The sequence below is a fragment of the Theropithecus gelada genome, chromosome 2 (genome assembly GCF_003255815.1).
Source record: "Theropithecus gelada isolate Dixy chromosome 2, Tgel_1.0, whole genome shotgun sequence".
Classification (NCBI taxonomy): Eukaryota; Metazoa; Chordata; class Mammalia; order Primates; family Cercopithecidae; genus Theropithecus; species Theropithecus gelada.
Window position 1 is genome coordinate 149335989 of NC_037669.1, and position 23869 is coordinate 149359857.

The 23869-nt window shown below is 39.8% G+C and overlaps 1 long non-coding RNA gene across 1 annotated transcript; it reads right to left on the reverse strand.

The window, feature by feature from the left end:
* Nucleotides 1-767: 767 nt before the first annotated feature.
* Nucleotides 768-16873, reverse strand: LOC112619567. Its single transcript, XR_003118251.1, has 5 exons — nucleotides 16651-16873; nucleotides 10297-10360; nucleotides 6919-7142; nucleotides 4897-5075; nucleotides 768-1904 (listed from the first exon to the last, which is right to left on the reverse strand). It is a non-coding gene; the product is annotated as an uncharacterized LOC112619567 (long non-coding RNA).
* Nucleotides 16874-23869: the final 6996 nt, after the last annotated feature.

Genomic DNA, 23869 nt, shown 5'->3' on the forward strand with positions numbered 1-23869 from the left:
TCTAATTTTATATTTGTAATTTTGTGTTTTTTTTTTTTTTTTTAATGAGACGGAGTCTCGCTCTATCACCCAGGCTGGAGTGCCGTGGCACAATCTCCACTAATTGCAAGCTCTGCCTCCTGGGTTCAAGCCATTCTCCTGGCTCAGCCTCCCCAGGAGCTGGGACTACAGGCGCCCGTCAATACACCCATAGTAGAGACAGGATTTCGCCGTGTTAGCCAGGATGGTCTCGATCTCCTGACCTCATGATCTGCCTGCCTCAGCCTCCCAAAGTGCTAGGATTACAGGCTCGAGCCACCGCGCCCCTCCTTGTATTCCTTTTCTTAAAGAGGGCCCCCTAATTGTAAAGAGCTCAGTCCCTACAAAACCTGAATCTGCTCCTGGCCATAAACTATACTGTAGTCAGAAAACTATAACTCCCAGGCAAATCTGGCCCTCTGCCGGCTTTTGTACAGCCCACACGCTAAGAATAATTTTTACATTTTTAAATGGTAAAAAAAAAGAGTAATACTTTATGACACATGAAGATTACTTGACATTCAAATTTCAGCATTCATAAATAAAGTTATATTGGCTCACAGCCATGCTCACTCATTTATGTATTGTCTATAGTTGCTTTAGTGCTACAATGGCAGAACTGAGTAATTGCAACAGAGACTGGATGGCCTGAAAAGCTTAAAATATTTACTATCTAGGTCTTAACAGAAAAAGTTTGTAGACCCTTGATCCATGCCATGAAATAATAACATCATAGACATGACAGAAAATTGATTTGAAGGGGTTGATTTATTTAATGTGAAAAGCATAATAGAGGAACTGTTTAAGATAAACAACTTACAAATACTCCCAATTGTAGAAGTGAAAGATTGATTCTATGAAAATCTACAAGTGATTGATTAAATTTAGACATGAATATCAAAGACTTTATAGAGTCATAGCATCTTATCAAAGATCATTTAGCCGAAGTTATGCTTAGTCTGTAGGTTAGAAGCAATGAAGTGAGACAGATTGGTTTGTGGGATGACTCAGAATAGGATGATAATCAGTAAAAACCTTCCCAGGTAGAAATTACAAGGAAAAGAATAGAGGATAGTTGCAAAAGATTTATGGAATTAGATTAACCACTTAGCATAAAATATTACTGCTCTGGATTGTGAAAAAGTATAGTAAAATGTTGCTAAAGTTATATTTCAAAGTGTAGCTCCCAGAGATGGAACCAGTTAAAGCAATTCTACAAACAAAGCTAAAAAACATTTTAACAATAATGATTGGGTGTATTAGGCAAGAACTGTGACAGATCATCAAATTCTGGCAGCAAAGCACATTAAAAATATTGATTTAGCTGTCTCTCTTGACAGAAGTATGACGGAAACTTAGGCAGAGCCGTGAGGGTCACTCTGAAGGTCTGGGACCTCAGAGAGGCAGCAAGGAGGAAAGTCCATCGAAAGACAGTCAGTGTAGCACTGGGGTTAGTGGGAATGCTAACTGGTCATGTTCTGTAGCAGATTTCTCAATCAGGCAAATAGTAGAGGAACATTATATCCAAAAGACAAATTGACTAGGAAGTTGGCCAGTGAACTTATTATTAGGATTGGAAGGTCAATGATGAAAGCAGAAGCTCTTAGTTCACTTCGCAGCTCTCATGATAGGATTGTACAAAAGAGAAGAAACGATCTTCCTTAATTGACTCAGGGCCAGGTACTTCGAAGATCCAAGTAGTCTGCTACTCCGGCTTCTGCTGGAATCTTGGCTGTTTGGAGGCAATTTGTTCTGTGTCTTTTGGAGAAATCCCCTGTGTTCCAAAGAACATCTGGGAATAATATCTCAACTGTAGTTCAACTTTTCCATTTTCACAAGAGAAGGGACTTGAGAGCTGGACGGTAATAGAGAGTCGTTGAGTCCATCTGAAGGATGGGTGATTTACCAGGCAAACGTAAGGGAAAGAGGAAGGAAAGCATCATTTTGAAGCATCTACTATGAACTAGGCACTCTGAATATGCTACTTCATTATTTCACATCTCCTCAGTGTAATTATTATTGATTCCACTTAAGATCTGGGGAAGCAGGGAGCATAAGCTTCACGCTCACACTCATCCAGTCTCTGACTGAACTGCTGAACTACTGAATTCATAAACGTGAATGCTGAAATGTGAATGCACGTCTGTCTGGCTGCCTGGCCCCAAGTTCTTACTCCTTTCAACTTACCTGGCTGCTCCAGGCAGGCTCTCCAAGCAGATAAAGCAGCAAGTAGAAAAACATGGCATCATAAATATGTTTTCTACTTTTAAGGACCACAAAGACATTTCTTAAATTTATTGGAGTTATAAAAACAAAACTAAATGAATACCCTTCATTAATGAATAATACTATCTCTAAGGTGGACGGTCACATTACCTATCGCGGTCTTCCTTAAAGTGTCAAATTTGGAATCTAGTAAATGTCCTGTATTAGGTCCCTTTGAGACTTTACACAATTTACCCCAAACTCACTGTAAAAAAATGGTCTCTTTATATGTAAAGTTAAAGTTTTGCCAACTACAGATTGCTCAGGACAGGCAAGCAGCTCTCCTGGCCCCTAGTTTCAGCGATGACTAGTTTCTTTTTCACCACAGTCCAGTTAGAAATGAGGTTATAGTTGTAAGTCTTCCTTCCCTGAGTTTTTTTTTTTTTTTTTTTTTAATGCAGGCCGTTATAGTAACGAGTCACATGGTCACATGGTCTTCCCTTAGGTGATGGTCAGTGGTTAAAAACAGCCAGTAGATCTTCAGAGGAATTATTACAAGTTAAAAAAAAAAAATCATTTAAAGAACATATGCCACCATTTTGAAGTTCCCTAGTAAATTATTTGATCAATTTACCTTCTATTTCCTCCAAAACTGTGTCCTCACAGTTTTCAGAGCCTAAAATAGTCACTTTTTTATCCCTTAATCACAAACCACTCAGAAGAGGCTATAAGAAGAAAATACCATCAAGCAATGCTGCCTTAAGGAATTCTGTTTACTCTAAATTTAGTAGATTTCTTTTGTAAACCTAGGCCTAATCTCAGATTAAACAAAACAAATGGTAGCTAAATAGATGGCCTCTTCAACTCTGTTTGCTCTACCACAGACAAACAAGTCAAGGCCTTCCTAATTTGCAGTTCAGAAAGCTCTCTTCCCAATCCAGAAGAGGGAAAATGAAGACCAAGCACCAATCTAAACAGACATTCCGTAATTATAGGATTTTAGGTTTGGAGTCACTTCACTTAATCTTTGCATGACCCAGAATTCAACTCAGAAGATTAAAAGAACAGCATTTTCAGTTCTATTCATGAAAATTAAGGACTTGACTGGAGTTAATAAAGCCGAGAAAAAAGTATAAGCTGTTAGTCAAAGCAACGTAATCCTTACTGCAATGCAAAGTGGAAAAAAATGTAGTTGTATGTTATTTCCATTACAATAAGTAATACATTTGTTTACATATTTGGAAAAGAGGACATAATATTCCGAAGGTGAATTATTCTGTGTGGGAGAACCATATTAAGATTCCACTGTTGGAGCAACTCCAGAAGCTTATCAGATCTAAATAAAAGATTGATGATGATTCTGAGTTTAAAATTTAATGTCTAAGCTACCTGCTAAATTTTACATTACAAGAACGTTGACTGTACTGTAAATCAATAAAATCAATTATGCTCTCTTATGGAATGGATGTTATAAGATAAAAATTATTTACATATTACTGTGCCTTTTCAGGGTGTGTTGTTTACTTCTTTCACTCACTATCATTTGTCAAATTTTTCATTTTGAAGGATTTAATGGATAATATTTAATACACAGTACATTAAAAATGGTATTCTGCTAGAATACCTTTTTTCTATAAATTACACAAAGACATGATCATTTCTACCTATAAACATGGATTTACAAAAACAAAATCTAACAATCTGATATACCCAGATTTAAGGAAATAATTTCCAAGTTGTAATTATATTGAAACTGATCCTTTTTCTGTTAAAAGGAACTTCAAGGCAGCTATTATGTGCTATGAATAAATGATCATACAATAATCATAGTTATGAGATCTGTAAGTAAATGGTTAGCATCTGTTTATCCAACACCTTAGTTACTGTGTAAGTCTTTCCCCAAAGCCAGTCTACCAATTCACAGGGGCTTTATCTTTGTCTAAGCCCATCTCTCAAGTGAATTAAAGGCTTGTGAGAGAAGACAAATGACCTTTTATGGGTTTGGAGTATACTGTGAGGTTAAGACTGCGAATGCCAGTCCAAGGCAAGAGTTGGCAGTGTGTGTTTTCGCCTGCACTCGTCACCAGTGTTCCCATTAATCTCATTCCCCAGCCTCCAGCAGGGGAAAAGCCCATCTTACTAAATAATGCAAATGTAAATATTGTACACCTATGTATCTAAATTATGTTTTCATAAAATTATGAGATAAAGATTTTTGATCATTTAAGCAGTTCAGACACTTGGTTACATTCATAATCAAGAAACGAAAGATATCTCCGGGAAAAAAGTGTCCAACGTTGTAATAAGTAATTATTTAAAACATATTGCAAAACAGATTGTGATAAGAACTTATAATTTGTTTTTTAACTCAGAATTAGAATTTGATAAAGACAAATTTCCAAGTCCATGAAATAACTTAATACTTTGCTTTCTTTCTTTCTTTCTTTCTTTTTTTGGGGGGGATGGAGTTTTGCTCTCTTTGCCCAGGCTGGAGTGCAATGGCACAGTCTCGGCTCACTGCAACCTCTGCCTCTGGGGTTCAAGCGATTCTCCTGCCTAGGCCTCTCAAGTAGCTGGAATTACAGGCGCCCAGCACCATGCTGGGCTAGTTTTGTATTTTTAGTAGAGATGGGATTTCACCATATTGGACAGGCTGGTCTTGGTGATCCTGACCTCAGGTGATCCGCTGGCCTCGGCCTACCAAAGTGCTGGGATTACAGGCGTGAGCCACCGCACCCAGCCAATACTTTGTTTTCTTAATATGAATGGGGATATACTTGAATCATTCAGGAAAGCCCCCTGTATCTTATTCCTAAGTCTATTGGATTAATGTCATATGTACATCAGGTTAGCTAGAAAAAAGGACATTTTAAAGGGCATTAATCATTTATGTTCAAAGGTAAGATATTAAGAGCAATATAAATTATAACTTATTTCTGAAATCAAGAATTTACTCAGAAAATCTTTTCTAGTTTTTCATCAGCTAACAATTATGATTACTTTGTTCAAAATTTTTTCTAGTTTCAAATTTAAGCTCCCCCCACTGTCCCCGGGTCACTTACACCATTCTCTTCTTTATAAAATCTTATATTTGGAAAAACACAAAGTATATGCAATAGTCATTTAAAATTTTGTAGGATTTAAACAATTACAAAAGATACAAGCACTTGCAGGTCAAACATTGCATAGGTGACAAAGATATATATATATATTTTTTGAGATGGAGTTTCGCTCTTGTTGCCCAGGCTGGAGTGCAATGGTGCGATCTCAGCTCACTGCGACCTCTGCCTCCCAGGTTCAAGTGATTCTCCTGTCTCAGCCTCCCGAGTAGCTGGGATTATGGGCGCCTGCCACCGCATCCAGCTAATTTTTGTATGTTTTAGTAGAGATGGGGTTTCTCCATGCTGGTCAGGCTGGTCTTGAACTCCCGACCTCAGGTGATCCGCCCGCCTCCACCTTCAAAATGCTGGGATTACAGGTGTGAGCCACTGCACCCTGCCAGAAAAAGAGATTAATGTCTCCTTCATCCCTTCCAGCTCATCCTCCGCAGAAACCTGATGTTAACATTTCAGTGTACATCCTCCATCCCAAACAAATATTTATACATGTATTTATCCAAGCATAATGTATAATTGTAAAAGTTCTTTTTTATAAAGTCAGAATAAAAATCAGAATAAAAATATAAATTCACATTATTCTATGTATTAATCAGAACTATTTTGGTTGTAAGTAATGGAAACAGAAAATAGTTTAAGTAAAAAAAGTATTTAAGTATTATTGGTTTGTGTAACTGAGAAGGCTTCAAGAATAGCTGGATCTAGGAAATTAAATCAGCAGTTAGCCTTGGTTTGTCTTAGCTCTGTTTTTCTCTATGTTGGTTCATTCTTGGGCAAAACTTTTCTTGTAGTGGCAGGATGGGTGTTTTCGATATTGGACATATCACATACAAAATGCAAAATACTATGTTTAACAATTTTAGAGAAATATCGAACAACCTTGAAAATATAGGCAGGAAATGAGAAATTATCTTAAAATGTCAAAGAGATTTGAAGAACCAATTAAATGAAGAATTAAATAAGAATGAAAAATAAGAATGATGAAATTTAAAAAACAATAGAAGATTGCCATTTCTGATTTCTGACAATATGGCAACCAAGATATTTTGGACCATTCTCCCACTGAAAATAACAAAAGATGCGGCTAAATCAGAAAAAAAAACAACAACGGCTGGGCGCAGTGGCTCATGCCTGTAATCCCAACACTTTGGGAGGCCGAAGCAGGCGAATCACCTGAGGTCAGGAGTTCGAGACCAGCCTGGCCAACATGATGAAACCCTGTCTCTACTAAATATACAAAAATTAGTCTGGCATGGTTGTGGGCACCTGTAATCCCAGCTACTCGGGAGGCTGAGGCAGGAGAATCACTTGAACCCTGGAGGCGGAGGCTGCAGTGAGCTGAGATTGTGACACTGCACTCCAGCCTGGGTGACAGAGTGAGACTCCATCTCAAAAAAAAAGAAAACAAGAAAAGAAAACAAGAATATCAAAAATAAAAACAAAACTAGAGGCATCAAAAAGCTAACAAGATAGTAACAAATAACCAAGCCAAAATATGAGAGCAAGTAGAAACACAGAAATAAGCATAGTGATAAAGCCAGTATTATTTATTCAAGAGAATTTCTAAATGTACTCTTACCTTGTGTGGTGCTTCTGCCTCATATCCTCCTGTCTTGATGACCTTATGAACAAAGCCGCAACCCCAAATGATTGTCCCTGTGCCCTGGGGATACTCAGCAAGTAAACTAGTCTGGATAAGGGCCAACTGGGAGCACACTTTCCTGAGCATCTCAGAATCAGATATGTTCCTTGACAGTCTAGACCACAGACAGCTGGACTCGCACAAGTGTGGGTTTGTGAAGCCTTAGGTGACAATATTGAAGTAGGATTGGGTGGGGTATGGAGAGCACACAACAGTTAGAAAGGGTAAGGCAATCTGTCATTCTTCCTACCTGCCTTTTCCACAACAAAGAGGGAGATGGAGCCGGCATGATGCTCACCCTCAGCTCCCGGAGAAGCCAGACTACTAAGCTCAGGTCTGCCCTGCAGTCCTCTCTGTTACTGAAGCCACCACGTGCCTATTTCCTGCTACCATCTCCTTGCCAGTGGATGCACTGAGCTCAGTTCACCTGTGCACCCACCCTGCCCCAACAATCTTTAATCACTCAGTGCACTGAAAACGCTTACTGCCCATACTCTTACATCAGTTAGGGCAGTTGTCCCAACCTTTTTGGCACCAGGGACTGGTTTCATGGAAGACAATTTTTCCATGGACAGGATAAGGGTGGGGGATGGTTTGGGGATGATTCAAGCACATCATATTTATTATGCACTTTATTCCTATTATTATTACATTGTAATATACAATGAAATAATTATACAACTCACCATAATGTAGAATCAGTGGGAGCCCTGAGCTTGTTCTCCTGCAACGAGACGGTCCCATCTGTGGGTGATGGGAGACAGTGACAGATCATCAGGTATTGATTCTCATGAGGAGCACACAACCTAGATCCTTCACATGCACAGTTCACAATAGGGTTCCCACTCCTATGAGAATGTAATGCCACTGCTGATCTGAAGGAAGCAGAGCTCAGGCGGTGATGCAAGTGATGGGAAGTGACTATAAATACAGATGAAGCCTCCCCTGCTTGCCAGCCCACTGTTCACCTCCTGCTGTGTGGCCTGGGAGTTGAAGACCCTGAGTTAGGGAGCTTCTGTCTTCAAGTGACAAAAAGTTCAGCTCAAATGGACTTAGACAACAAAAGGGGACATTGTGGCTAGTAGTTCTTCTGGGGGTTCTCAGTTTACACACTAAAAGTTGATTCTGACTGATTTAGGAAATGACAAATTTGTTGAAAGGCTATTAGGTAGCCCAAAGGCTAGATAGGAAGAACCACTTCCAAAATTAGGTCCTAGTACCAGTCCGGTAAAGGCAGTGCTGCTGGTGGTCTTACATTCTGTCTTTGGAGGCAGGATACCAACTGCTACTCCTGAAACTGTTGCCATAAGCACTACTGCTGCCACTACAGCTGCGCCCACCAGTGAATTCTCCACTGTCTTGGTGACTTCATTTCTCCAGCTTGGGATTCACAGGTTGGTCTGATGGTCAAATAGAGAAGAAATGCCTGTGCTTTAGCTGTGAAGCTGCCTGGGGTTGTGACTATATGGTCCTGGCTGTTTCTACATTGGAAGGCATCTCTGCCCCTCAGTGGTATGCATGTGGTGAGATATCCCCAAACCCAGAAAGGTGTTCAGATAAGGTCCTTGCTCATGTGGCATTTACGGTCTTACAGTGAGGGAGACAGACAATAAGCAAGTAAACCAATAAAGAAAGATGATAATTCCAGGTAGTGATTAGCATTATGAAGACTATAAGGACCTCCACAAATTCCAACCCTGATGTTGCCCCAGAAGCAAGAGAGGGGTGTACCGATCTGCAAGTCGATGTAAATCTAGGTAAAAACCATAAGAAACCCCTGGGCAGAGAGAAAGGGTGGCTGTGACCTGCTGTGGGTAAACCATAGGCTGAGCAGAGAAAGTCACTGTTAGGACATGGTGCAGGCAGAGTTGCAGGCTGTTTCCTCTCTCCAACCGCTGTTCTTGGCAGATAATCGCCTGGCCTGGCACCACCTTGAGACAAAATATCTGCTACGCGGAGGTGATAGGATAATATCAGGGCAGTGCCACAGCCTGGCCAGGGTGAGGAACAGATAACAATGGCAGCATCTGGCCTCTGAGCAATTCTACCCCCTGTCAGAAGGAGGTTACTTACAGAGGAGTTGTTTACAGAATTTGGGAGCTGACTGTATCCAGAGCAGGGATGAATGCACACTGCAGGATACCAAGGATCAGTTAGAAGCAATGAACCAAGTGTGCATACATATATAACAGATACAGATGGGTCTTTAGAACACACTGGTGAATACAAAACATAATACCTACAACAAGGTCTATTGCACAATACTATTTGTGAAACATATAGTACGCCAAATAATAACTTACATTTGACAATATTACATTTTTAGACAAGGATATACATGTAATGCCTTATAGTGAATGAATATATGAAAGGAGAGGTAATGGAAATGGAAACCAGGGATTAATGGGGAAAATATCCATGAAAGAAATGTAATAATAGTATACCATGAACTGAAGTATGTGATTGACTTGATACTTTTCACATGAGGCATAAAAATTAAAGAAAGAATGGAGGAGTAGGAGGGAATTTATTAGCTGGCATCTCGGCTGCAGGTGGAGTGATCAACATTAAATAGGGTGGTCAGAGAAGGCTTCTATAAAGAGGTGACATCTAGGCTAAAGTCTCAGCAATGTGGCCAGTCATGTGATGGTCTGGGGCTGCGCACTCCAGGCAGAAGGAATAGCATATGCTAAGACCCTGTAACAGAAACATGACATCGTTGAGGAACAAGGAAAAAGACAGGTGTGTTTGGAGCACAGCGAGTACATCAAAGTTGAGGTTTAATTTTAAAAGATGATCTGGCAAAGTCTTTCTTCGTTGATAAGTCTATACATACAGTTTGGAGTAATCAGTTTCACAGAATTGGTAATTGCTAGGGAGAAGTGAAGTCCTCTCTGGTTTTATGAAGACCCGGCTTGACAGGGAAGTGAGGCGTGAGCACCAGGCAATCAGACAGTGGCAGAACCAAATTTGCACTTACAAGTGCAGAAGGAGCCGATTCTCACCACTGCGAAGACAGAAATTTTAGCAGGTGCAGCCTGCCATGCTGAGACCCCCATGCTGAAGGCTGGACAGCCCGTGTAAAGGACTGACTCGGCAGGGCTTTTGACACTAGCTGTCTCCACTGCGATCCTGCTTACAGCTTGTGCCCTCAACATTTCCGGGGCAACAGCTCCTAACTAGGACCACTTTCCACATCTTTGCCCTCTGGTGCTTGGGCTCTGGTCTCCTTCTGTCCTCTTTCCATATCTTGCCAGGAACTTGACATTTTTTGGTTTTCTTCAAAAGAGCACTTTGTGTATCAAAAATACAAACCTTAGGTTTTCACTCTGTCCTGGGGTGTCGACCTCTTGTCTCCCTGTCAAGTGCTGAACTGCTCCTTTTGCAAAAGAAAACAAAGAACAATAATAAGCTGTTTTTCATGAACAGAAAATCCTTGAGGACAGGGACCTACTCTACCTTGACTTCCATCTAACCTTGTGCCTAGAAAAATTGTTGGGCCCAAGGTAGGTGCTCCATAAAATGGATTGAATGAGTTCACACACACACACACACACACACACACACACACACACCCCACATTCCTAAAATGGTGAAAAAATCACATCCTGCTTTCTATTGCAAAAGTTCCAACTAGAATTCATCTTTCCCAAGATAACTAGCATTAATACAGCTTTGCTCAACACCAATTATTGCTCACAAAGAATTAGTTTCCCTCACTGGAACTATTATGGGTCATAATAATAATGTTTATTGAGCACTGTGGGCCACATACTAAATTATCTCGCTTAAAACCTATAATAACCCTATGACTTATGTACTATCCCATCTTTATCTAAAAGAGGAGAAAAACTGAAGCTTAAAGAGACTTGGTAACTTCTACGTGATGGCTACAGCTGGGCTTTTCATCCCAGGTCAACCTGACTCCAGAACTCTTAGCCGACCTTCTGAAACTCAAGCCAATTCTATATAATGAAATATATTAAAGTTACATCTGAAGCAACTACTACTCTTCTGAATATTACTTTTTCTTTTGTAGACTAATCATTGGCATCCATATATTTAAGCATTTCTTAAGGAGCTCAATTTTTTCATAATATTGTACATTTAAAATATAATGTGTACAAGACAGCTTGAAAATAAGCAACAGAGAAAGAATAGAAGTGAAATCTATTCTTTGCACTGAGCCTGTGTTTGCTTTAATTCCAGTTTCTGGTTTTGAAAATACTTTTTTGTCTATTTTTTCTTCTTTTTCTTTGTACTGATAGTTTAATTACTTATTTTGTGATCATAAAACAATGAGCATTGTGACAATTTTACTGCAGTAAACATTCTTTGTCTGAGTCTAGGTTTCCTAGAAATTATAGGCTGAGGCAAAATTTACATTCTAAAGCTTCACTAGAGGGGTGCAAACCCAAGGGAGCAGGAGTGAACGGGGGCAGGCCAATAATACAGGAAGGCAGGAAAGCAAAGAGAAGATTATTAGGCTGGCCTTGCTTCACTAGAAAGCACTATTGGTTGTTCTGTCACCTGGAAGTTTCCAGAGAGGCCCACATGGAAACATTTCTCAGAAGAATCCTTTGGAAGAGAAGAAGAGGAAGAATTTGTCTATGGGTTATTGCCTATCATCTGCCTCTTAGTACTTCAAATTTGCTTCACTGGGGCTCAGCACGGTGGCTGACGCCTGTAATCCCAGCACTTTGGGAGGCCAAGGTGGGCGGATCACTTGAGGCCAGGAGTTCGAGACCAGCCTGGCTAACATGGCAAAACCCCATCTCTACTAAAAACACAAAAATTAGCTGGGCGTGATGGTGGCGCCTGTAACCCCAGCTGCTTGGGATGCCAAGGCACAAGAATCTGAACCTGGGAGACAGAGGTTGCAGTAAGCGGAGATCCTGCCTCCGCACTCCAGACTGGGTGACAGAGTGAGATTCTGTTGCAAAAAAAAAAAAAAAGCAAAAAAATAAAAATTGTTTTGTTTCACTGGGCATCAGCTTCTAGCATTGTTACATCGCCCCTTATATGAGTCTCAGAACACAAGTCAGCAAGCAGGCACAAGCCAGGGACACTTCCTTTCTGCCTGCAGCCTGGGGTCTCCAGGCCCTATCAAGGCAGTGTGCCCCCAGTGGTCCTGTTGTGTCTTGCACCTGGTGACAAGGAGGGCCCAGGGTAGGAGGGAGGAGGCCGGTGGTGTGAGGTGTGAGGTAGTGTGATCCTGAGCTGTGCCATGGAAGACCTGGGACACCTGGAGCAGCGGGCAGTAGACCCAGCTGGCTAAGCAGGAGGAACACTGCAACAACATGGTTTCTGCAGTGAGAGAGTTCCAAGAGCTTCTCCACAATAATGACCAAAACCACCTCTCTGCACTCAAAAGAAGGTGATCTTTTTGGAGGGTCATTAGTAGCATTGAGCAGAAAACCATAGCTGAGGATCAATAACCTCAAACTGTCAGAACATTTTCATAACATGTCTCCTGGTGCACATGCAGGAGATTTTTCTTCAGTGAATATCTGTACGTACGGTCTCTGTAAGTGAACACTTTTAAATAATAGCTTTAAATGGTTGCTTGTCACTAAGTTTGGTTCTTTTCTTATACATACGTCCAAAACTCATCTATCGATCCATAAATTCATCCTGGGGGAAAGTACCATTGAGTATCCCTATCACAATTGCCTCCTTGTTGAACTGGTAATAGACATCTCAGCAAACTCACAGGGAAACTAACAGTAAGAATTAAATGCTTTGAGGTATTTTAAACTTGGAGAGGCTATTTAAATCCATGTTACTTTTAAACCCAAAATTTCCCATTGTTTCCAGGAGAGGGCACAAATTCATCTTATGCTTATTCTTAGTGCTTTTCACCACCTTTCTTGACTTTACCCCATGTATACACATGCACACTCCCACACATAAACATGTGCACCCTAACTCTTATTTTATAAAATGTCTGGTTATCTATTAATCAGCTTATGCAGCCATTTCAGAACCTATGCAAAGCAACTTTGAACAGACTCTTCACCCTGCTGCAAGATCCGGAGTGTCAACTGGGGCTTCATGAGGTTCCCATGTAGAGCTGGTTCCACTACTGCTAAATACATATGGCTTTAATTTACAGTCCAGTCCCTGTATCATTGTTTCCAATTGCCGATGGCATTGGTAGACCAACAGTGGTAATAGGAGTAGTCTCAGGTAATAAGGAGACACATTTTCTATAGAGAATTTTAAAACAATAATTAAATGGACTAAAAGCTGATTTGCTTTTACTATATTCACACATTGGCGATTCTACACAATAGTCAAATGCTGTCCTCCTCCCCACTAAATCTTTTGTTGATCTGCAGTCTAAAAAATTTCTGTGGTTATCATTCAATTTCATAATAAATAAAATCAGCAATGTTACTGCTTATCTCTTAAGAAACACATTTTCTCCTTTAGTAATAACTCCTACGTGGGAGTTAACTCAGAGAAGACGACATAAATGGACTTATCTACACGCTCCTGTTTGAGAGTTAAGTTCCTGATGGTTCAGAATCATTCACATTTGTGCTTGCTTTGGGTACACGTCATGCTCCAACCAATGTGGGACTATCTGCTTCTGCATTTAAACACTAGATTTGGAATAAACATTGGCAGTACAGCGATTGTGATGGGACTTGGGCTACCTCAATTCTCTCTCATCCGATTTAGCACTCTCATGAAAACTCACTTGGAGTTTTTATATACAATTAAAATTTAAAATAATAAAGCAGTGTAAACCACTTCTTTTGGTAACTGCAAGTTTATTTCACATGTGCAGTATTTCACACTTTGAATAATATCTTTAAAAATTGAAGTTGATGTCTTTTTTATTGTTCTTTTTCTTATGTAATTACTATTGCACAATAATGTTATTCATTTTTATGGCAGTCTAGTATGTAGGTGTATGTATTTTCTCTTTTGTTTGAAAAACATTAATGTAATTAAAAATATTAGTCCACTACTTTCCCCTTTTTTGATACTATAAAATGTATTTTATTATTTTATTTTTCATTTTTATTGGAATGATTACATATACAAAGTTCAATAAAATAAAAATCTCACCATGTTTCTTTTCAGTCCATTTTTCTTTTTATTCATCTTATTATTATTACCAAAAATAATGCTGTAAGGAGTAGTGGGGTGTTAAAAAATGATCTGCTGGATAACACCAGTCACACAAGGCACACTCTGCTTCCTTGCAGATCCTCTGGAGAGCTGCCCTGCCTGAGAACACTGCTCCCTGCTGCTCGGTGTGAATTCACCCTTGAGGCTTATACACAGAGAATTAACCCTCACTCTTCCTTAAACTTATTCTTGTATTCAGAGAGATATATCTAACTACAGTGTCAACTTTGTCTTGGTTCACACAGATCCCCAGGAACAGAGTGAGCAATCAGCACATTTTTGTTGAGTGAAAGAAGGAATGTGATGTTACTTTGCACGTATTGGAGAGTGCATGCGCATGTGTTAATATGTCTGAGTATTGTGTGCAAGTGTGGGTGTTCACAGCACAAAATCGGTTTGTCAAGAGTGAACATCGTATATTTTACTTTTCTTGTACCCACCCACCCCACATCCCCCACCACTTCCCAGCCGTGCCAGAGGCACTACAGTTGCAGACTAACAAATTGACTTAGAAGGTCAGGACCCAAAATGCTATTCCAAAAATATTAAGAATGGCTAAGAAGTTAAAATCCAATCAAATAAAATTCCATTTTTTAATTCTTTTATAAGCACACTAGTTTTTTGTATGGGGGAGGAGAGGTTACTCATTAGTAAATAAAATTCTCAATTTATCACAAGATACTACAACTGATACTAATCTTTGCCAACTGTTAATAATTTATTTCTCATTCTTGTAACTGATACCCAGGGATGCATCTAATATATATTATAATTCAACACATTTTAATTACCATTATATTTAAAGTAAGAAAGGAGGGGGAAATGTAGCTTTTAAAGACTCTGCGCAGCTCACCTAAGATGACCTTTCAAAGATAAATGATATAAAACATTAAAGAACCTAAAACTTACATAGTCCAGCCTTGACGTGTAAATAAACGAGGCAGAGAGTATAGACTTGTCCAGAGTCTACAGTGTGAGGGTATAGCCAGGACCAGAAGCTTGCAATCCCTACTTCCACCCCAGTCTCTCATCCAACACAGCACAGCTTCCAATATAGAAGAAAATGACTCTGTTTTTGTTTGTTGTATCAAATTGTTTAAAGTATTTAAGATACGTGCTTCAGATATCATCACACTGTCAGATAACAATATACAGAGTAATAAGAATTTGCAGATAACTTTGAGAATCACCTATTATAACACATACATTAACAAGAGAGAATGAATAAATATTTACTAAGTATCTACCACGTCCATGGCACGTGGCTCTTCCCTATAGAGACTACTGAATGAATAAATGATAGCATGAACCTACATAACACTCACCATAAGCCAGTCTGGTCTAAGTGCTTTACATTTATTAAGACATTTAATCTTCACAACTCTGTGAATATCTGTTATCACCATCCCCAGTTTGCAGATAAGGAAATTGAGGCACAGAGAACTTCACCAAAGATCAGGCAGCCAGCAAACAGAACTTTACTACTTTGGTCATCTGACTCCATGGGTCATGCAAACTATGATCTACCTCTCATCTTAAGGAACAGAAACATAGGAAAAGGTTAATGGTAAGGCAGATTTAAATAACAGTTAATGATGACTATAATGGACAAAAGGCAATATCCAAGAGGCAAGTGAATAGTATAAGTCAGAGCTCTCTGTGAGTGCAAGCAACAGAAACTAAATATGAAATTGCTTAAATTATCTCAATATTTGCTGGCAATAGTAGAAGGCATTATAGAATGAATTTTGTCCCCCCAAAATTCATGTGTTGAAGTCCTAACTCCCAGTACCTCCAAATATAACCATATTTGACATAGGACCTTTAAAGAGCTAATTAAGGTAAATTGAGGCCATTCTGATGGATCCCAATCTAATCTAACTGGTGTCCCTATAAGAAAGTGAGATTAGGACAAACACACGCAGAGGGAAGGCCATGTGAAGATGCAGAGAGGAGGGCTATATGCAAGCAAGAAGAGAGTTCCCAGAGTGCAACCAACCCCCATGACACCTGGATCTCAGATTTCTAGTCTCCAAAGGCACAAGAAATTAAATTCCCATTTTCAGCCACCCAATCTGTGATACTTTGTTAATGCAGCCCAAGCATAGAAAAATAGAAGAATACTGGGCATTTCATAGAATTAAAGAGTTACAGGAAACAGTCACAGCCAGGAATCTCAAGGACTAGAACAAGGACCTCAACAACTGCAGGATACGCACACTATCCTCCCCACACTTCCAGCTTCAGAATTTAAAAATGCCAAGGATGGCCTCAACTGATCCAGTTGAGGTCGCATTCCCAACCCTAAGCCAATCACTTAATTCTCCTATTTCAGTGACGCATCTCTACCATCCTTGGCTGGTCTGTGTCCCCAGATCCTCTTGTGGTTTGGTTTCCCAAGAGAGTAAACCTGGTTTCTGCCAGGACAGGAGAGAGGCTGCTAAGAGATGAGGAAGGAATCCAGAGGTCTGAGTACTTTCTCTAAAGACTTTCCATAAACCTCCCATTTTCGGCTCCACCTCTTACCTTTTCTTTCAGAAGAATCTGGTGCCTCCAATTCTGGGGACTTTCTGCTGTGCTTTACCATGAACTAACTTCCTTCTGAAGCTCCCCATCTGCTGATACTGCAGTTCCAGCCCCTGTCCATGTCCATCTCCAAAAATGAGATGACATGGACTTTTCATCTATTCTTTCTGTCTTGTGGACTTGGGCCTTTTTGGCTTCTTTGCTGTCATTTTAGTAGCATTTTGAAAGGATCAAAGAAAAACACAGGTTTTTAAACTGCAATGTTTAACCAGAAGTCTATTTTGGGGACTTTCAAATAATCCCCTGTGAGGTGCCACAGTGGCTTCCTTCTGGCTTGGGAAGGTGGCAGTAGCACAAAGGACAGACAATAGCACAGAGAACAGACTAGGAAAAGAAGAGTAGGCAGGCTCTGGCCTCCACCCCTACATCAAGCAGAAAATCTCTGCTTTTTATGTTTTATATATTGGCCTTCTAAGATTTCATTTGAAGAAAGAGACTTTAACTAAAAATAGAAACTCTTAAAACCACTGTGCAATACCAGGCTGCCTCCTACATATTTTAAAGAGTTTAAATCATGGTGTACATACATGTATTGTGGTTTTCTTTTTCATTAAATTATGTTATAAACATGTATCCATATTTCTGTGGCTTTTTCATCATCCGTTTCTTAACCTAGTGCCTGGAACGTGATAGGCCCTTAGTAAATAGTGATTGATTGAGTGAATGGATTATATTTAACAGCTGCTTCTAATTTATTTGTAATTATAGAGAATAACCTGTTTCATTCATTCATTTATTCACCCAACACATATTTATTCAATACCTATTATATGCCAGGCACTGATGGATGGTGCTGAGAATACAGGAATGAATAAGGCAGACCGTCCTTTCCACACAGAGTCAACAGTCTGAGGGGGGAATCTGACAGGTGAATTGACAATCACAATACGTAAGTGTAAAAGCTATGGGAAACAAAAAGCATCTACAGGACCACATCATAGGGGTCCCTAATGCAGACCTGAAAGTTGGGGAAGGCTCCCTGGAGGAAAAGACTTAAGGTGAATCCTAAAAAACTAACAAAACAGTTTCTGGTTCAGCATGTAAGAAATTTGGAAGTTGCCACTCTTTCCTAACAAGTAAAAAGCTGAACAAACTGAAAAATCAAATTAGCCAGGCATGGTGGTGCACACCTGTGGTCCCAACTACTTGGGAGGCTGAGGCATGAGAATCACTTGAGCCTGGGAGGTGGAGGTTGTAGTGAGCCGAGATCGCACCATTGCACTCCAGCCTGGGTGACAGAGTGAGACTCTTGTTCTCAAAAACAAAAAACAAAACAAAACAAAAAACAGTGAAAAATCAACAACCCTTCTTAGCTCTATAAGAGAAGTGATGGCACAGGGCAAATTGCTTCCCCCAGAATTGGGGAGACCAACAGGCAAATGCAGAGAATCACAACTTCCAGAGCAAAACCCCCGTGGGAACCAGTGGAGCCAGTTCTGAGACAAGTATGAACAAGTCTGAGAGAGAAAAACTCCAGGGGAACTGAATCATAAGGAGGTCCTCACACTTTTGTGAGTTTTACCTCCAGGAGCACTACCAGGTCTCATAGTGAATATTAGGGGAAAAATCCCCTCCTGCTTCCAGCAGAGGGAGGGGAAGAGGAGCCATTTTGAAAAATACTAGAGCAGTATGTTCTTAACAAGGTCTATCCTCAGGAGAAACTATGTAACCAGAGCCTGACCTGCTAGGGTTTCATCAGAGCATAACTGACATAAGGCAAGGGAAATATCCAACTCAAGTCCATTCCAGCCATCCTGTCCCACCTAAGGTGAGGTGGGGGAAGGGACCTAGAGGCCTGTGAAGTTCACAATCCAGAGTAACAGGCTCACTGAAAGACTGAGGAGAACACTTCCCCTCCTAGCACATCTTACCACCACATTACTAAAGGCCTATTGACAGCAGTTCCTTTTACCCAGGACACCTATTGTATCCTGTTATCCAAAACAAAAAACAAAAAAACCCAAAAAATACAAGACATACAAAAAAGCAAAAAACCCCACAGTCTGAAGAGACAGAACAAGTATCAGAATCAGACTCAGATATGGCAGAGATGTTGAAATTATCAAACCAGAAACTTAAAACCAGTGTGATTGATGTACTCAGGCTTTAATGCATAAAGAGGACAACATGCAAGAACAGATGGGCAAGGTAAGCAGAGAAATGGAAATTCTAAGAAAGAACCAAAAAGAAATGCTACAGATCAAAAACATTGCAATAGAAATGAAAAATGTAGGCTGGGCATGGTGGCTCATGCCTGTAATCCCAGCACTTTGGGAGGCCAAAGCAGGCAGATCACATGAGTCCAGGAGTTCAAGACTAGTTTGGACAACATGGCAAAACCTCATCTCTACAAAAAATACAAAAATTAGCAGGGCATGGTGGCATGCCTGTAGTCTGAGCTAGTTGAGAGGCTAAGGCAGGAGGATCACTTGAAGCTGGGAAGTCGAGGTTGCAGTGAGCCATGTTTGCCCCACTGCACTCTAGCCTGGGTGACAAAGCAAGACCGTATCTCAAATAATAATAATAATAAAGAAAAGAAAAATGCCATTGATGGGCTTATTAGTAGAATGAACCTGGCTGAGAAAAGAATCTCTGAGCATAAGGATATCTCAGTAAAAACCTCCCAAACTGATAAGCACAGAGAAAAAAAGACTAAAAAAAAAAAAAAAAAAAAAAACCCAGAATCTCTAAGAACTCTGAAACAATTACAAATGGTATAACATATGTGTAATGGGACTATCAGAAGGAAAAGAAACAGAGAAAGGAACAGAAGAAATATTTGATATGATAAGGACTAAGAATTTCCAAAAATTAATATCAGACACCAAACCACAAATCCAGGCATCTTAGAGAACACTAAGCATGATAAATGCCAGAAAAACTACACCTAGGTATACCACTTTCAAAGTACAGAAAATCAATATAAGGAGAAAATTCTACAAGAAGCCAGAGAAAAAACACCTTTCCTATAGAAAAGCAAAGATAAGAATTACATCTGACTTCTCCTCAGAAATCATGTAAGTAAGAAGAAAGTGGAATTAAATATATAAATTGTTGAGAGAAAAAAAATGCACCAACCTAGCATTCTGTACTATGCAAAATTATCCTCCAAAAATAAGGAGAAACAAACGCTTTCTCAGACAAACATTGAGGAAATGTGTTGTCAAAGAAGTCTTTAGAGGGAAAGAAAATGATATAGTCAGAAACTCAAATCTACATAAAGAAAGGAAGAACATTAAAGGAGGAATTAGTAAAGGTAAAGTTAAAACTTTTATTTTCTTTATTTTTAATTGATCTAACAAATAATGGCTTACTCAAAATAATAATAGCCACACTGTATTAGATTATGTATGCTTACCTATGCATATTTTTTCATATATATTTTCTTATATATGCTTATATATAACTGAAATGAATGACAACAATGATACAAGGGATATGAGGGAAGAATTGGGGTTATTTTGTTATAAGTCATCATACCATCTGTGCAGCAGTATAATACTGTTTGTAAGTAGACTTGCATTATTTCTAAATGGGTATTGCAAACTCTAGGGCAACCACTAAAAGAGGTTTTTAAAAGTACAACTAATTTGCTAAGGAGAAAAAAATGAAATCATAAAATTCTCAATTAAACCACAAGAGTCAGAATAAGAGTGGAAAACAAACATAGGAACAAAGAACAAGGGCAACAAATGAAAAAAACACTAACATCATAGATATTAATCTAACTACATCAATAATCACTTTGAACATCAATGGCCTAATCACACCATTTAAAAGACAGAGAGGAAGGGCATAATGGCTCATGCCTAGAATCCAAGAACTTTGGGAGGCTGAGGCAGGAGGATTGCTTGAGACCAAGAGTTTGAGATCAGCCTAGACAACATAGTGAGATCCCATCTGTACAATTTTTTTTTTTAATTAGCCAAGCATCATGGTACATGCCTGTAGTCCTAGTTATTCAGGAGAATGAGGCAGAAGGATCACTTGAGCTCAGGTGTTTGAGGATGCAGTGAGCTGTAATTGTGCCAGTGCAACCCAGACTGGGCAACGGAATGAGGCCCTATCTCTTAAATAACTACATAAATTAAAAAATAAAAATAAAAACAGACATTATCAGAATGAACCAAAAAAACAAGACCAAACTATATGTTATCTACAATAAACTCACTTTAAATAAAATACACATATACATTAAAAGTAAATAGATGGAGAATAATGTATTATCTAATCAAAAGAAAGCAGAAGCAGCTATATTAATTTTAGACAAAGCAGACTTCTGAGCAAGGTAAGTTGTCAGGGATAAAGAGAGGCATTACAGACCAGGCATGGTGGCTCACACCTGTAATCCCAGCACTTTGGGAGGCTGAGGTGAGTCGATCACTTGAGCTCAGGAGTAAGAGACCAGTCTGGGCAACATGGTGAAACCCCATCTCTACTAAAAAATACAAAAAAATTAGCTGGGCATGGTGATGTGCACCTGTGGTCACAGCCACTCAGGAGGCTGAGGTGGGAGGATCACTTGAGCCCGAGGGGGCAGAGGTTGCAGTGATCTGTGATCATGCCACTGCACTCCAGCCTGGATGACAGAGCAAGACCCTGTCTCAAAAAAAAAAAAAAAAAAAGGCGGGGGAGAGAGAGAGAGACATTACATAATGATAAAGAGGTCAATTCTCCAAGAAGATAGAATAATCTTTAATGTATATACACCTAACAACAGAGCATTAAAATCCATGAGGCAAAAACTGATAGAACTGCAAGGAGTAATAGGAGAATCCACTATTATAATTGGAGACTTTAACACCCTTTTATAGGAAATGGGCAGATCCAGGAGGCAGCAAATCAGTACAGACATAATTGAACTCAACAACACTATCAATCAACTAGATATAATGAACATTTAGAGACTACTTCATCCAGCAGTAGAAGAACACACAATCTTCTCAAGCTCCCATGGAACATTCACATGGATAGACCACACTCTGGGCCATAAAACACACCACAACAAATTTAAAAGAATAGAAATCATAAGGCTGGGCACAGCGGCTCACGCCTGTAATCGCAACACTTTGGGAGGCCGAGGGAGGCAGATCACTTGAGGTCAGGAGTTCGAGACTAGCCTGGCCAACATGGTGAAACCCCGTCTCTACTAAAAATACAAAAGGAGCTGGGCGTGGTGGCAGGCACTTATAGTCCCAGTTACTCGGGAGGCTGAGGCAGGAGAATCGCTTGAACCCAGGAGGTAGAGGTTGCAGTGAACCAAGATTGCGCCACTGCACTCCAGCCCCTGGGCAATGGAGTGAGACTCTGTCTCAAAAAAAAAAAAAAGAATAGAAGTCATACAATGTCTGTTCTCAGGTCACCACAGAATTAACCTGTAAAACAGAAAGATAGCTGTAAAGTCCCAAAATACTTGGGAGATTAAACAACATATTTGTAAATAACACATGAATTAAAAAAAGAATTCTTGGGCTGGGTGCAGTGGCTCATGCCTGTAATACCAGCACTTTGGGAGGCCAAGGCAGGTGGATCAACTGAAGTCAGGAGTTCAAGACCAGCATGGCCAACATGGCAAAACCTCATCTCTACTAAAAATACAAAAATTAGCCAGGCTTGGTAGTGCACGCCTGTAATCCCAGCTACTCGGGAGGCTGAGGCAGGAGAACCACTTGAACCCAAGAGGGTACTGTGCCATTGCACCCCAGCCTGGATGACAAGAGTGAAAAAAAAAAGGAAAAAGAAATCTCATGAGACATTTTAAAATATTTTGAAATAAATGAAAATGAAAATAGAACTCATCAAAATCAAAATTTGTGAGAAGTTGCAAAGGCAGTGACTAAGAGAACTTTATTGCATTGGATACTTACATTAGAAAAGAAGAAAGACTTGAAAGCAATCATCTTAGCTTCTACCTTAGGGAACTAAAAAGGGGGAATAAATAAAATTCAAAATAAGCAGAAGAAAAAGAATAATAAAAAACTAGAGAAGAGCAGGGCGCAGTGGCTCACGCCTATAATCCCAGCACTTTGGGAAGCCAAGGTGGGCAGATTACTTGAGGTCAGGAGATTGAGACCATCCTGGCTAACATGGTGAAACCCCATCTCTACTAAAAATACAAAAGTTAGCTGGGTGTAGTGGCTTCCTCCTGTAGTCCCAGCTACTCAGGAGACTGAGGCAGGAGAATGCCGTGAACACGGGAGGCAGAGCTTACAGTGAGCCGAGATCGTGCCACTGCACCTCAGCCTTGGCTACAGAGCAAGACTCCATCTCAAAAAAAATTGGAGAAGAAATCAATGAAATTGAAAGTAGGAAATCAGTAGAGAAAATCAACAAAACTAAAAGCCAATTCTATGCAAAGATCAATAAAATTGTTAAGTCTCTAACCAGGCTAAGAGAAAGAGAAAGAGGACACAAATTACTAATGTCAGAAATTAAAAGGGGGCATCACTACGGCTTCCATGGACATTAGAAGAATTTAAAAAAATACTATGAACAACTCTATGTTTATAAATTTGATAACCTACATGAGATGAACCAATTCCTTGAAAGACACAATATGCCAAAAGTCACACAAGAAGAAATACACAATCTGAATAGAACTATATCTATTAAGAAATTAAAGCAAAAATTAGTAAACTTCCAAAACCATCAGGAAAACTTCCAGAAACCATCAGGCCTAGATGGGTTTACTGGTGAATTCTATCAAACACTTAAGGAACAAATCACACTAATTCTTTTAAATTTCTTTCAGGAGACAGAGCAGAGGGAATACTTGTGAACTTATTCTATGAGGCCAACATTATCCTAATACCAAAACCAGACAAAGGTATCATAAGAAATGAAAACTATAGGACGGGCATGGTGGCTCATGCCTGTAATTCCAGCACTTTGGGAGGCCGAGGCTGGTGGATCACCTGAGGTCAGGAGTTCAAGACCAGCCTGGCTAACATGGAGAAACCCTGTCTCTACTAAAAATACAAAAATTAGCTGGGCATGGTAGCGTGCGCCTGTAATCCCAGCTACTTGGGAGGCCGAGAGGAGAATCGCTTGAACCCGGGAGGCAGAGGTTGCAGTGAGCCGGGATCGTGCCAGTGCTCTCCAGCCTGGGTGACAGAGCAAGACTCCATCTCAGAAAAAAAAAAAAAAAAAGAAATGAAAA